Raw genomic sequence first — 11919 nt, 5'->3', positions numbered from 1 at the left:
GATTGCTCAACTATGTATTAAAAAGATAGATAGACATTTTAAAAACATGATGATAGATTTTGTAGTGTGCTTGAGTTTGCCTCCTCTTTCATTAAAAAATGTTATACAACTAATGCCAAATATAACATATAAAATAATATATTTTTTTTAATCTTAAGACTTTCCCATCCATACCTGGGTCAGAAAACAAAGGAGATGAGTATAAATATTTAGAAATTTAAAATTGAACAAATTATTCTAAGGTTGTTACTCTTATTTATAACTTTTATGGCTTGCCTACCTCTGTTTTGTTTTCAAAGCTCAGAAAACGTATATTTACATGGTACTTTCCAATTTCTAACTAACTTCACAAAATTATCTCATGGGTCCTTTACAAAAAATAATTTGACATGGGTAGAAAAGTAGTTATTCTTTCTCTTTACAGATGGGGAGCTTAGACCACCAGATTTAGGGCTCTTGTTGTCAGAATGCAGGGTAATACCTTACAAACAAATGAAATTAAAACTCTTTAAAAGGCATACTGGACATCATGTACCACAGTATGGCAGACTAGAGATTCGTTAATTCTCCTACCAAAAGTAACTCAAAATGCTAGATAAAATATGTAAAACACCTTATCAAACATATCAATAAGCTGACAAGAACATAAGAAACTCTCAAGGGCAAAAACTAGGTAAAAGCAGGACCCCAGACAGTAAATAATAACAATGTAATTAAAAAAAAAAAAAAAAAAAAAGCTGGTTACAGATTTAACAAATATATACGAGAAGCACTCTATCATTTTCTTGTCTAGCAAAATAGTTTTTCAGGGCCCATGCTCACTGCACATATTCCCATAAAATTTTGCCTTTGCAACTCCTGTACAAAAGTAGAACTGTCTCTAAAGTGTCTCTTATTAGCTCAGTTGTGGATAACACTGTAGTTCAGGCCCTTTTTCTGATGTTGAAATAACTGAAAAGATCTGAGGGCTAAAAGAAAGTTGACAGAAGAGCTTAGACTCTAAAAAATAAGGTTTCCTTCAAAAGAGTCACTTTAACAAGTTACATACATATAAGGAAATGTTTTGAGAATTATCTTTGAATCCAGTTTATTTCACAGACACACAAGTTGCCATCCATTAAACACATTTATGTATTGCTTCTCTATGCCAAGTACATAAATAATCTGCAGCGGGAGGAAAGAGAGAGAGAGAGATGAGACTTAATGAGAGGACTCATAGCTTCCTCACAGTGTTTCAGTCCCAGGCTCTAGTTTCTTTCTGAGACTACCTTTATCCCTGCTCATAGAGTCTATGAGAAATCTTTACATCTTTAAAATAATTCCCCGACTAAGCATAGATTTTGAATGGAAAATAATATATTTTCATGGTGAGATTGGTTTTTGGTAGCAGTTAAAAACTCAAAATAACAGTGGCTTAAACAAAATAAAATTTACTCCTTTCATCTAAGTGTAAGTAGTCCAGGGTTGGTATGGTAGCTCTCTGATCAACACAGACACAGGATCCTGTTATCATGTGTCTTTACCATACAGTGAACATGTAGGTTCTACCTTATGGTCCATGGTGGCTGCTCAAGTTCCAGTCATCACATCCTTATTTCCAAATAGCAGAAAAGCTATAAGGGCAGAGAAGAACACATACCCTATTTAAGAACACTTGCAGAAGTTGTATACATCACTACACTTACACCTTGTTTGATCATAAGTTAACTGTAAGTGATGTTGAAACATGTAGTCTCTATTAAGTGGCCATGTGCCCAGTGGAAAGTCAGTGCTTCTAATACTAAAGGAGAAAGGGAGACAACTAGCCATCTTTGGCTTGTCGTCTGAGCTCCAACTTGGGATGAGAGAAATCATGATGGGGTAAAATATACAAATAGAGCAAAGGCATTGTAAGGAAGACATGCAGTGTGTTCAGTGATATTGAGCAATGCAGATTAGTTAGCATATGGAACAAGTACAGGTAGAGAGATAAGGTAGATAGACAGATGTGGGAGCCATATTGCAAAAGATCATAAATGCCAGACTGAAGAATGTGGAATTTGGTCGTCAGAGTTCCTGAAAGATTCTGAGCTGGATAGTCAAATGATGAAATAATTGCTTTAGGAAGAGTGATGTGGTAGCAATGCCTAGAATGTACTTGAGTGGGGAATGACTAGAGACAAAGAAATTAGATAGAAAGCTACTATGAGATAGTTAATGCTCATGCTGCAATAAAAACAGGAAAGAAGAAACATTTCAAGGAATAAAATTTAATACAAGTGATTAGGTCTCTCTCTCTCCCTCCCTCCCTTCTTCTTCTCTCCCTTCTTCTCTCTCTCTTCATGTCCAGCATCCATTATACCTTTCTGGGATCAACACAATACTTTATTTGGGGAAGTGTCTTTTTACCACATTTGGTTCATGTGATTCAAGTAGAACTGAATTCTCCCTGCTTCAAGGGTGAGCATGTTACCCAGGTATATAACCCATTCAAGAATACTCTGGTCTCTATGATTATTTCATAACTAGCAAATACCTCAAGCAGAGCCAACATTCTCAGCCATGTCTTCCGCTGCCACCCAATGGAAAACATGGCTGAGAATGAAACAGGCCGAAGGCAGATATGAGATAAGAAAACCAAGTATAACTCCTGAAGACATTATTTGACTTCCTGGATCAAGCTGTAACTAGTTGAAGAACCTGAACTTTTTAGTTACATGAGCCAGTAATTTTCTCTTTGGTAAGCCAGTCTGTGTTGGGTTTCTGCTACTTGGAACTGAATATGCAGAAATAAAGGCAAAGAAGGCATCAACAGCAATTCCAAGTTTTAAAAACAGTATCATCTACCTTTGCCATACCTGATATTAACAGACATGGCACTGATATATTTTATCTGTTTCAAAAAAAAAATCAAATCTTCATTCAAAGAGAGGATGTTTGGTATACTTGGAAATGATCACAAATTATGCTATGAAACCTTTGAAAGTAATTACAGAGTCATAACATTTTGGAGCTGCACGAGAACTTCCAGTCATCTCACCTCACCACCTATTTTAACAAATGAGAAAACTGAGGCCCAGAAAGATGAAACGATTTATCCAAAGTCATAGAGAGGATATGTGCTGTTCTTGAACCCAGATCTTTGGAATGCTAGTCTATGTATTTCCATTGTATCACTCTGACACTTCAAAACAGGACATCTAAAAAATGTTTTCAAATATAACTCCCTACGAAGTGAGTATTTTGAAAGAACAATATTCATTTTGAAAGCATGGCAGGGCCAGCAACATTCATCCCATTTTCATGAGGAGAGATGATCTTTCTGCACAGTGTTGCTCTGACTCATGCCACTGTGTATTAAGTGAAACCAACAGAGTTGTGTTGGCCACTAATAACTGGACCTAGATAGATACTTGAGCCAAAAACCAGCTGTGTGGTTAGTTTGGATACAAGAAAGGTCAACCTTCTGAAGAGTCACTGAAGCTCTCCACAACAGGGATCCTCCACTTTGTTGACTGGAATCAACCCAGTAAGTTTCCCTCTCTTTGAAAATCTGAATGCTAAGTGTGTACAGAGGAGGTGGTCATTCAAGCTCAACTGGTAACCCAAATCAGCATAAACTGTCCTGGTTGAGACCTATTATTCCTCTTCATGGTAGGAGTACTGGGACCCACATGTCCTGTAATATCTAACAATTTCTATATCTTTGCAGTTATTGCTTTATGCATCCCTTGCATGGCAAATGCTGGGAATATGACAGAGCACCTAACTTTATGGCCCTGACATTCCAGTGGAGGTGACAGTCAGCACAGAGATAGATATATAATGGTAGGAATGATGCATGCTATGAAGAAAAATAAAGCAGGACTAATAACTCAAGGATTTGGTGACATGGCCAAATGTGGCTGTAGGGGGGGCTGGGAAATGTAATCTAAGTGGAAAGTCATCTGCCCTGGACGAAGGGAGGGCTAGTAGTCTGCCACAGAGAATGCAATGCCAGGGAAAGAAAAATGGGGTAAGTTACACTATACTGTGCCTAATACATTCACAAATTAACACACAATCCACCCTATACTTAAATTGACCATAAGAGAGAACTTGCCTGGTTAGTCAGATAACATGTAGACAACTAGAATTTCTTCAGTCACTTTCAGGAAGTCTGAGAATTTTTGTCTATTAAACTTTACCCTATTTTGATGTTGCCATTCATCAACATTTATGGTGTATCTGGTAATGTGCTAAAAGCCACTCAGTTGAACAGATCACAGACTATTGCTGAGTTCGAAGACAAAAATGTTTCTCCATTCTCAAAAATGATCCCTGCCTCAGTACCTTCTCTATTGCTACATATGCTATCTCTGCCAGTCTTATCGTTATCAGACAGGGCCTGGCCTTGAATGGGTTGCCCTAAGGCCAGAAGTAATGTGGGTTTTCTTGACTTCCTATAGGAAAGATTTCACAACAGAAGTCCAAGTGAGGGTACATTTATTAAAGCTGGGGACAATGAAGTAAGGAAGGGCTTAGCATAGAAGAAGCAATAGGAAATTCTAGGCTGCCTTAGCTCACTGGGAAGTCAGAGAATAGGGGGTGTGGGAGAGAGGTTCAGGGGATTAGCCTGGGACAAGCCACCAGCTGCCCATTGCCTTAGAGTTTAGGAGATGTGTGCCTGGGAAGAAAGAAATGAGGGGAGAAGAGGGAGAAGGGAATGGCTGGAGCTGCTCCCTAAAGGGAGAGCATGTACCCTGGGTCCTTTGTCTTGAGGCTTTTATCTCTCCCTTGCAGGTGGGAATATTAGGGGTGGTCTCAGGGGAGGGGTTCAGCAGAATATTCATCAGTTCTCCAGTTGTGCCTTTTTGGGATCATGATCTCCACTGATTGGTCAGTGGCAGGACAGGGGATCTTGAGTCATTGCAGTTGGTCCTGCAGTTACCCACCTGGTTTTGCTGCTTTTCTGGGTCTGGAGCTGAAACACAACTGAAGCCTATATATTATCTCCAGGGAGGAAAGGCCAGGCAAGGAAAGGTCATCCTGGAGGTGAGGTCCTTATTTTCCCAATTTGGGACTTTCCACCCTGGTGACCATCTGCAGCTGATTGTAAATCGCTTGGCCATTGTGTTCAGCTATCTCAGCTTCCCTATTCCATTGCCAGGGAATTTTCCTAACTTCTTGCTATCCTATCTCATTATGTATAAAACAGTATGTATTCTAATACATATACCAAGACATTTCATCCAAATACCCATGCCCTTGTAAATCAGCTATTATCACTGAGTAGCCACCTACAAGGTGCAGTTGGTGAACTTCTAGCATCAGAATCACCTGAAATGATTGAGGCTAATTACTAACATTTTTAACAAACATTGGAAGCAATTTTTATGATACTAAACTTTAAGAATCAATAGTAAAGAATATAAGGAAAGTAAAGGAATGCAGAAAGGTCCCAAAATTCTAATCTAGATGGAATAATGTAATATACACATAAAGCAGCAATTTTTTAAATATGCTCTGGAGAAACTTTCAGAATTAAAATGGTAAAATAAATATAGCATCCGCTACTCCTCCTCCTCTCAGAAATTGCCAAGTGGCAAGTATAATGACAAGCAAAAATGCAAAATTTATTTTCACTGAAAACAAAAGACACCCAAAACCCTGAAGTAAAGTATATCCTGAAGTACAGTGAAGAGCAGGAAGACTCTGATAAAAGATGTTCAAGGCTACACACCTCAGAAAACATCAACAAACCACACTTCACACAATTAAGTGACTCACCTTATGGGCAAAACCAACAATTTTTCATTTGAAACAAGGGAGCCAAGTACTCGGTTTGGCAGCAGTGCCTCTCCTTAACCTGATTTATTATAAAAGAGAAGGAGGCAACCTGATTTATTATAAGAGAGAGGCTGAAAGAGGAACGCTCAGATGTGCCATGCATGCAGGAAGCTCTCTGCTGTGGAAGCAATGTGGAGAACACAGCTCTAATAGACTCTGCAATGTGGCCGGCCCTGCAACTGCCAACCTCTCTTAGAAGTAAAAGCTGAGCCTGACTGGTGTGGCTCCGTGGGTTGGGGTTGTCCTGCAAACCGAAAGGTCACTGGTTTGATTCGCCGTCAGGGCCCCTGCATGGGTTGTGGGCCAGGTCCCCAGTTGAGGGCATGCGAGAGGCAACCTATCAATGTTTCTGTCACTTATTAATGTTTCTTTCCCTCTCTTTCACTCTCCCTTCTCTTCTCTCTCAAAAAAAAATTTTTTTTAAAAAAAGAAGAAATAGAAGCTGAAGTAATTCATCCACACAACCTTTGTGTCATGAGAAGAATTTCTGTTAGACTGGAACACAGTTCAGGCCCCTCCTTAGCACAAACCTTAGCAAATAGCATATCTTGGAAAAACCTTTCTTCCTTCAAAGATGAGTAATCAATCAAAAAAAAAAAAAAAAAAGCATACAAAGATAAGAAAAAAGGAAGGAGGAAATAGGAAAAAGTGGCAAATTAAATTCTCATCAAGAAAATTGTTGCCATTGCTCTGGCTGGCCGCTGTGGTTCAGTTGGTTGGAGCACCGTCGTAGAACTGAAAAGTTGAGGGTTACACTCCCAGTCAGGGTTGTGGTTTCAGTCCCTGGTTGGGGCACGTATAGTAGGCAATCAATCAATGTTTCTCACACTGATGTTTCACTCTCTCTCATTAACTCTTTAAAATCAATCAACATTTTAAAATATTGTTTCCGTTAAGCAAAAGAAATGTTTAACTGCACATATAGCCATAAACTTTAAAAGTTAAAAGTATGACATGGAAGAGTTGTCACCACAACCAACCATGCTGGTACCCTGACCTTGGACTTCTAGCCTCCAGAACTGTGAGAAATAAATTTCTGTTCTTTAAAAGCCACCCAGTCTATGGCGTTTTGTTATAGCACCCATAACAAACTAAGACTAAGACAGCTGGGTTATTTGTGGTTGCTCAAAGTCGGAAGCACTCTGGTATCTATTACCAGGAGAGTGAACAGGTAAAAAATGGTAGATGCACATCACAGAGGATTATGCAGTTAGAAGTGACTGATTAGAGGCCACAGAGCAACATGAATGGATCTTAAACATAGTGCTAAGTGAAAAAAAATTAGGACTTCTGGTCAAGGTCGGGGCATAGGTGGACACACTTTGCCTCCTCAAGCAACTACAATTAACCTCAATGTGTATAACACCCAGAACTGCCAGAAAATCAAACTGTATGGAAGCCCAACAACCATGGACTTATAGAAGCCACACTTGCCCAGATGGGTAGGAGGGGCAGAGGTGCAGTGTTGGGGTGGAGAGGCAAGGAGACACGGTGTGGCATGGAGAGGTGGTGGCAGCATTGGAATGGACAGTCCCACATTCACATGTGGTAGATAAAAATTGGAAAAGATACCTTGAGATTAAGCAATCCCAGCCCCAGGCCAGACCTCACAGCACAGGACTCAAACACCAGGAAAATAAAGCACCATAACTTATGGCTGTAAAAACAAGTGGGGGTTGGGTGATGGAAGAAACAGCCAGTTTCTAAGGAGAGTCTGTTTAAAGGGCCTGCATGGACTTAGAACATACACAAACCCACCCACTCTGGCATTCATCACCAGGACAGCAGTTGCAAGGGCCCCAGTTGCATACGGGAAGTGGGTGAAATGACTGGAAATGGGGCAAGTGCCGAGCAAACCTCCAGAAGCCAGGCAGTGGCATTGTCCCCTCTCCAACCTCTACCCTACATATAAAGCCACAAAGCACTGAAGTGGGTTGCCCAAATTGGCAATTACTCAAGGTTCCACCCCATACAACTTAACAGGTTCATTAAGACAGGAAATCAAAGCAGCTCTACCTAATACACAGAAACAAACACAGGGAGTCTGCCAAATTGAGGAGAAAAGGAAATAAGGCCCAAATGAAAGAACAGAACAAAACCCCAGGAAAAGAACTAAACAAAATAAAAATAGTCAGCCTATCAGATGCAGAATTCAAAACAATGCAGAGTTCAAATAAGGATGCTCAGAGAAAAAATTTAGTACTGCAACAACATAAAAGAACAAATGAAGGTTACATTAAGTGAAATAAAGAATAAGATACAGGGAACCACACTGAAGAAAAGAAACCCAGAACTCAAATCAATGATTTGAAACATAAGGAAGAAATAAACATTCAACCAGAACAAAAAGAAGGAACAAAAATTCAAAAAAATGAGGATAGTATAAGAAGACCCTTAGACATCTTCAAAAGTGCCAAAATCCAAGATCAAGACCCAGACAGACACACTGCATCTCCCTCCATGACAAAGAAGGAATATAACTACCTCAAAACTAGAGATAACCAAAAGTTCTAGAAAACTGAGCTGTATGGAAGCCCAACAAACAAAGATATAAAGAAGAAATACTCATCCAGACAGGTAGGAGGGGCAGAGCCCGGGTGGAGGGGATGTGGTATGGTGGCAGCAAGAGTGGCGACGGCGGCAGGAGCGGTGGCAGTAGCAGCAGCGGCAGCAGCGGCAGGCGAGTGAAAAACACAGCCACTTGTTTTAAAAAATAGGGAGGTACACCTGGGGAGCACTGCCAGCACCAGCATCAGCACCGGGTCAGACCACGCAGCTCACAGTCTCAGCACTGGGGAAAATAAAGCCTCATTGCTTTTGACTGTGCACACTAGTAGGGGTTGGGGCGGAGGAAGAAACTGCCGGTCTCTCAGTAGAGTTCGTTTGTTTAAAGAGCCCCCACAATCCTGAACATCTTCAGATCCACCCACTCTGGGAACAATGGCCACGGCAACAGCTAGAGAGGCGCCAGGCCCATACAGAAGTGGGAGAAGTGCCTGGAAAAGGGTGAGTGCTGAGCAAGCAACATTGTTCTCTCTCAGACCCCTCCCCCACATACAGCGCCACAACGTGGTGAAACAGGTCGCCCTGTACTGACAAATCCTAAGGCTTTGCCCCTTAAAACATAACAAGAGCGACAGCTCCACCTAAGATACAGAGGCAAATAAACACCGGAGCCTAATAAGATGAGGAGACACAGAAGTATGGCCCAAAAGGGAGAATGGATCAAGGTTCCAGTGGGAGAACTAAGCAATGAGGAGATAACCAACCTAACAAACAAGGAGATAGCCAACCTAACAGATGCAGAGTTTGAAACACTGGTGATAAAGATGCTCACAGGCTTGAAAGATATGCTTGAGTACAGCAGACGCATAAGAGAAGAAATAAAGGCTATGCTAAGAGAAACTAAGGAAAATCTGCATAAAACCAATGGTGAAGGAAAGAAAACCAGGGTTCAAATCAATGATTTAGAACATAAGAAAAAAACAGTCAACCAATACAGAATGGGGAAACAAGAATTGAAAAAAAATGAGGAGAGGCTTAGGAACCTCTGTGACAACTTTAAACATGCCAACATCCAAACCACAGGGGTGCCAGAAGAAGATGAAGAGCAAGAAATTGAAATCTTATATGACAAAATAATGAAGGAAAACTTCCCAAATTTAGTGAAGGAAATAGACATACAAGTCCAGGAAACACAGACAGTTCCAAACAAGCTAGACCCAAAGAGGGCCACACCAAGACACATCATCATTAAAATGCTAAAGGTTTAAAATAGAGAATTTTAAAAGCAGCAAGAGGAAAGCAGAGTTTTACCTACAGAGGAGTTCCCATAAGACTATCAGCTGATTTCTCAAAAGAAACTCTTCAGGCAAGAAGAGACTGGCAAGAAATATTCAAAGTGATGAAGAGCAAGGACCTACAACCTAGATTACGCTATCCAGCAAAGCTATCATTTAGAATGGAAGGGCAGATAAAGTGCTTCCCAGACAAGGTAAAGCTAAAGGAGTTCATCATCACCAAGCCCTTATTATATGAAATGTTAAAGGGACTTATTTAAGAAAAAGAAGATCAAAACTATGAACATTAAAATTACGACAAACTCACAATGATCAACAACTGAATCTAAAAAACAAAAACAGAAGCTGAAACAAACTAAGGAAACTAGAACAGGAACAGAACCATAGCTTTGTAGAGCATTTGGAAGGTTATCTGCAGGGAGGCAAAGGGGGAGAATAGGGGGAAAAGCACAGGGATTAAGAAGCATAATTAGTAGGTACAAAATAGACAGGGGTATGTTAACAATAGTATAGAAAATAGAGAAGCCAAATAACTTATATGCACTACCCATGGACATGACCTAAGGTGAGGGGAAGGGATTACTGGAGGAAAGGGGAGTGCTGGGGAGAAGGGGGCAAAAAGGGAAAAATGGGACAGCTGTAATAGCATAATCAATAACACATACTTGAAAAATGAGATACATGGTCAATAAATACTATGTATATACATTTTAAAGTGTGTAAATTAAAAATATACATTTTACAACAAAAAACTTACATACTGTTTGTTGCCTCTAAGGAAGGAGTGGGAGAATAAAAAGGGGAAAAATTAAATAAAACTGGCCTGCCATGATAATACAGCATGTACTGATAAGCATGATTAACTAAACTTTCCTAACTCTCTTCATCTGAAATTCATTTTTAATGAAGCAAAACCACAAAAGGAGCTCAAACATGAATTGAAAGAAGTGGGAGAAAAGAAATGAAACTACTTCAAAAATGAACACACATTTTGAAATAGAACAAAGGACAATAAACCATTGGAAGGAAAAAACTAAAAAATATTTTTAAAAAGTCATGGAATACTTCAGAAAAGCAAGTAAATTGAAATAGAAATGAACAAACTGTTTAAAAGGATGAGAGAAAAATTGTGTAAATCAAATATATTCATAATCAGGACAGAAGACCAAGAAAGAATCTAGAAGTTTGAACCAAAGAAAAAGCTTAAATATATATTTTAAGAGACTTCAGAAATAAAACAAGACTCAAATCTATAGCTAGAAAGGGCATGTAATATCCCAAAGGGGAAAAAAATGGCACAGAATATTCTAGTAAAGCTACTGGATTTTCAAACCTAATAAAAATCTTTTGGATATCTAGATGAAAATGATCAAGTCATTTGTAAGGGAAAAAATATAAAAAACGTAACCCAAAGAAATTTGTACCCAGGAATTTTATATCAGAGAAACTTGTTCAAGTACAAATGTAATAGAAAACATTTTTGAGTATGCAAGCAGTATGCTTTTCTTTTTAAGATTTTATTTATTTGTTTTTAGAGAGAGGGGAAGGGAGGGATAAAGAGAGGGAGAGAAACATTGATGTGGGAGAGATACATCAACCGGCTGCCTCTTACATGCCCCCAACCAGGGACCCAGCCTGCAACCCAGGCATGTGCCCCACAGACTGGCACTCAATCCACTGAGCCACACCAGCCAGGGCCAATGTGGTTTTCATGAATCTATTATAGGACATTAGTTGAAGATGAACATCAACCAACCAAGAAACTTAGGGAAAAAAAATTATAGTGACCATTGATTCCATTTTTCTGTAGAATTAGGTCTAAAATACGTGTGAGAATTATGATCGTAAAACAGAAAATAAGTGTTATAAAATCCTGGCAATATAGCAATGAAACAACCAATAGAAGTTGAGAAAAAAAGAAATAAGGTAAACATTACAGAAAATTATATTGTTAGGGAATAAGGAGGGGAGGAACAGGAAATATACTACCCACTACTTTAAATAAAAGTGTCGCTGGTTCGATCTTCCAGTCAGGGTACATCAGAGAAGGAAAACTCTGACTCCAAAAAACCTCCGCTGCCTTGCGGCATACCTCTTCAGGGGAAAGGCTAAGGGAGTAAACCCCGACAGAAAATCCGGAGCCAGAGTCCCTAAGGCAGTTTGACGTTGTAGTCAACACCGGCAACTCCTGCGGCGCACCTGAACCCAAGCTGTATTGACTCCGTCTTTCCCTTGGACCCTTCAGCTGCGAAGAGAGGGGGGGTCTGCTGCATGGGCAACAGCAGACCCTCCATATTACCCTGCCCAGGCT

The 11919-nt window shown here is 39.8% G+C and overlaps 1 long non-coding RNA gene across 1 annotated transcript in view; it reads right to left on the bottom strand.

Moving 5' to 3' along the window:
- Nucleotides 1–1070: 1070 nt before the first annotated feature.
- The window catches only part of LOC150012149 (uncharacterized), a 55734-nt gene continuing 44885 nt past the window's right edge, over nt 1071–11919 (bottom strand). Inside the window, exons 2-3 of the long non-coding RNA XR_016510497.1 lie at nt 1549–1613; nt 1071–1164 (exon numbers count right to left, since the gene is read on the bottom strand). This is a non-coding gene — a long non-coding RNA (uncharacterized LOC150012149). The remainder of the gene's footprint in view (nt 1165–1548; nt 1614–11919) is intronic.

The sequence above is a fragment of the Furipterus horrens genome, unplaced genomic scaffold, assembly GCF_987537825.1.
Source record: "Furipterus horrens unplaced genomic scaffold, mFurHor1.1.pri manual_scaffold_4, whole genome shotgun sequence".
NCBI lineage: Eukaryota > Metazoa > Chordata > Mammalia > Chiroptera > Furipteridae > Furipterus > Furipterus horrens.
This window is presented reverse-complemented; position numbering and strand designations above follow the sequence as displayed.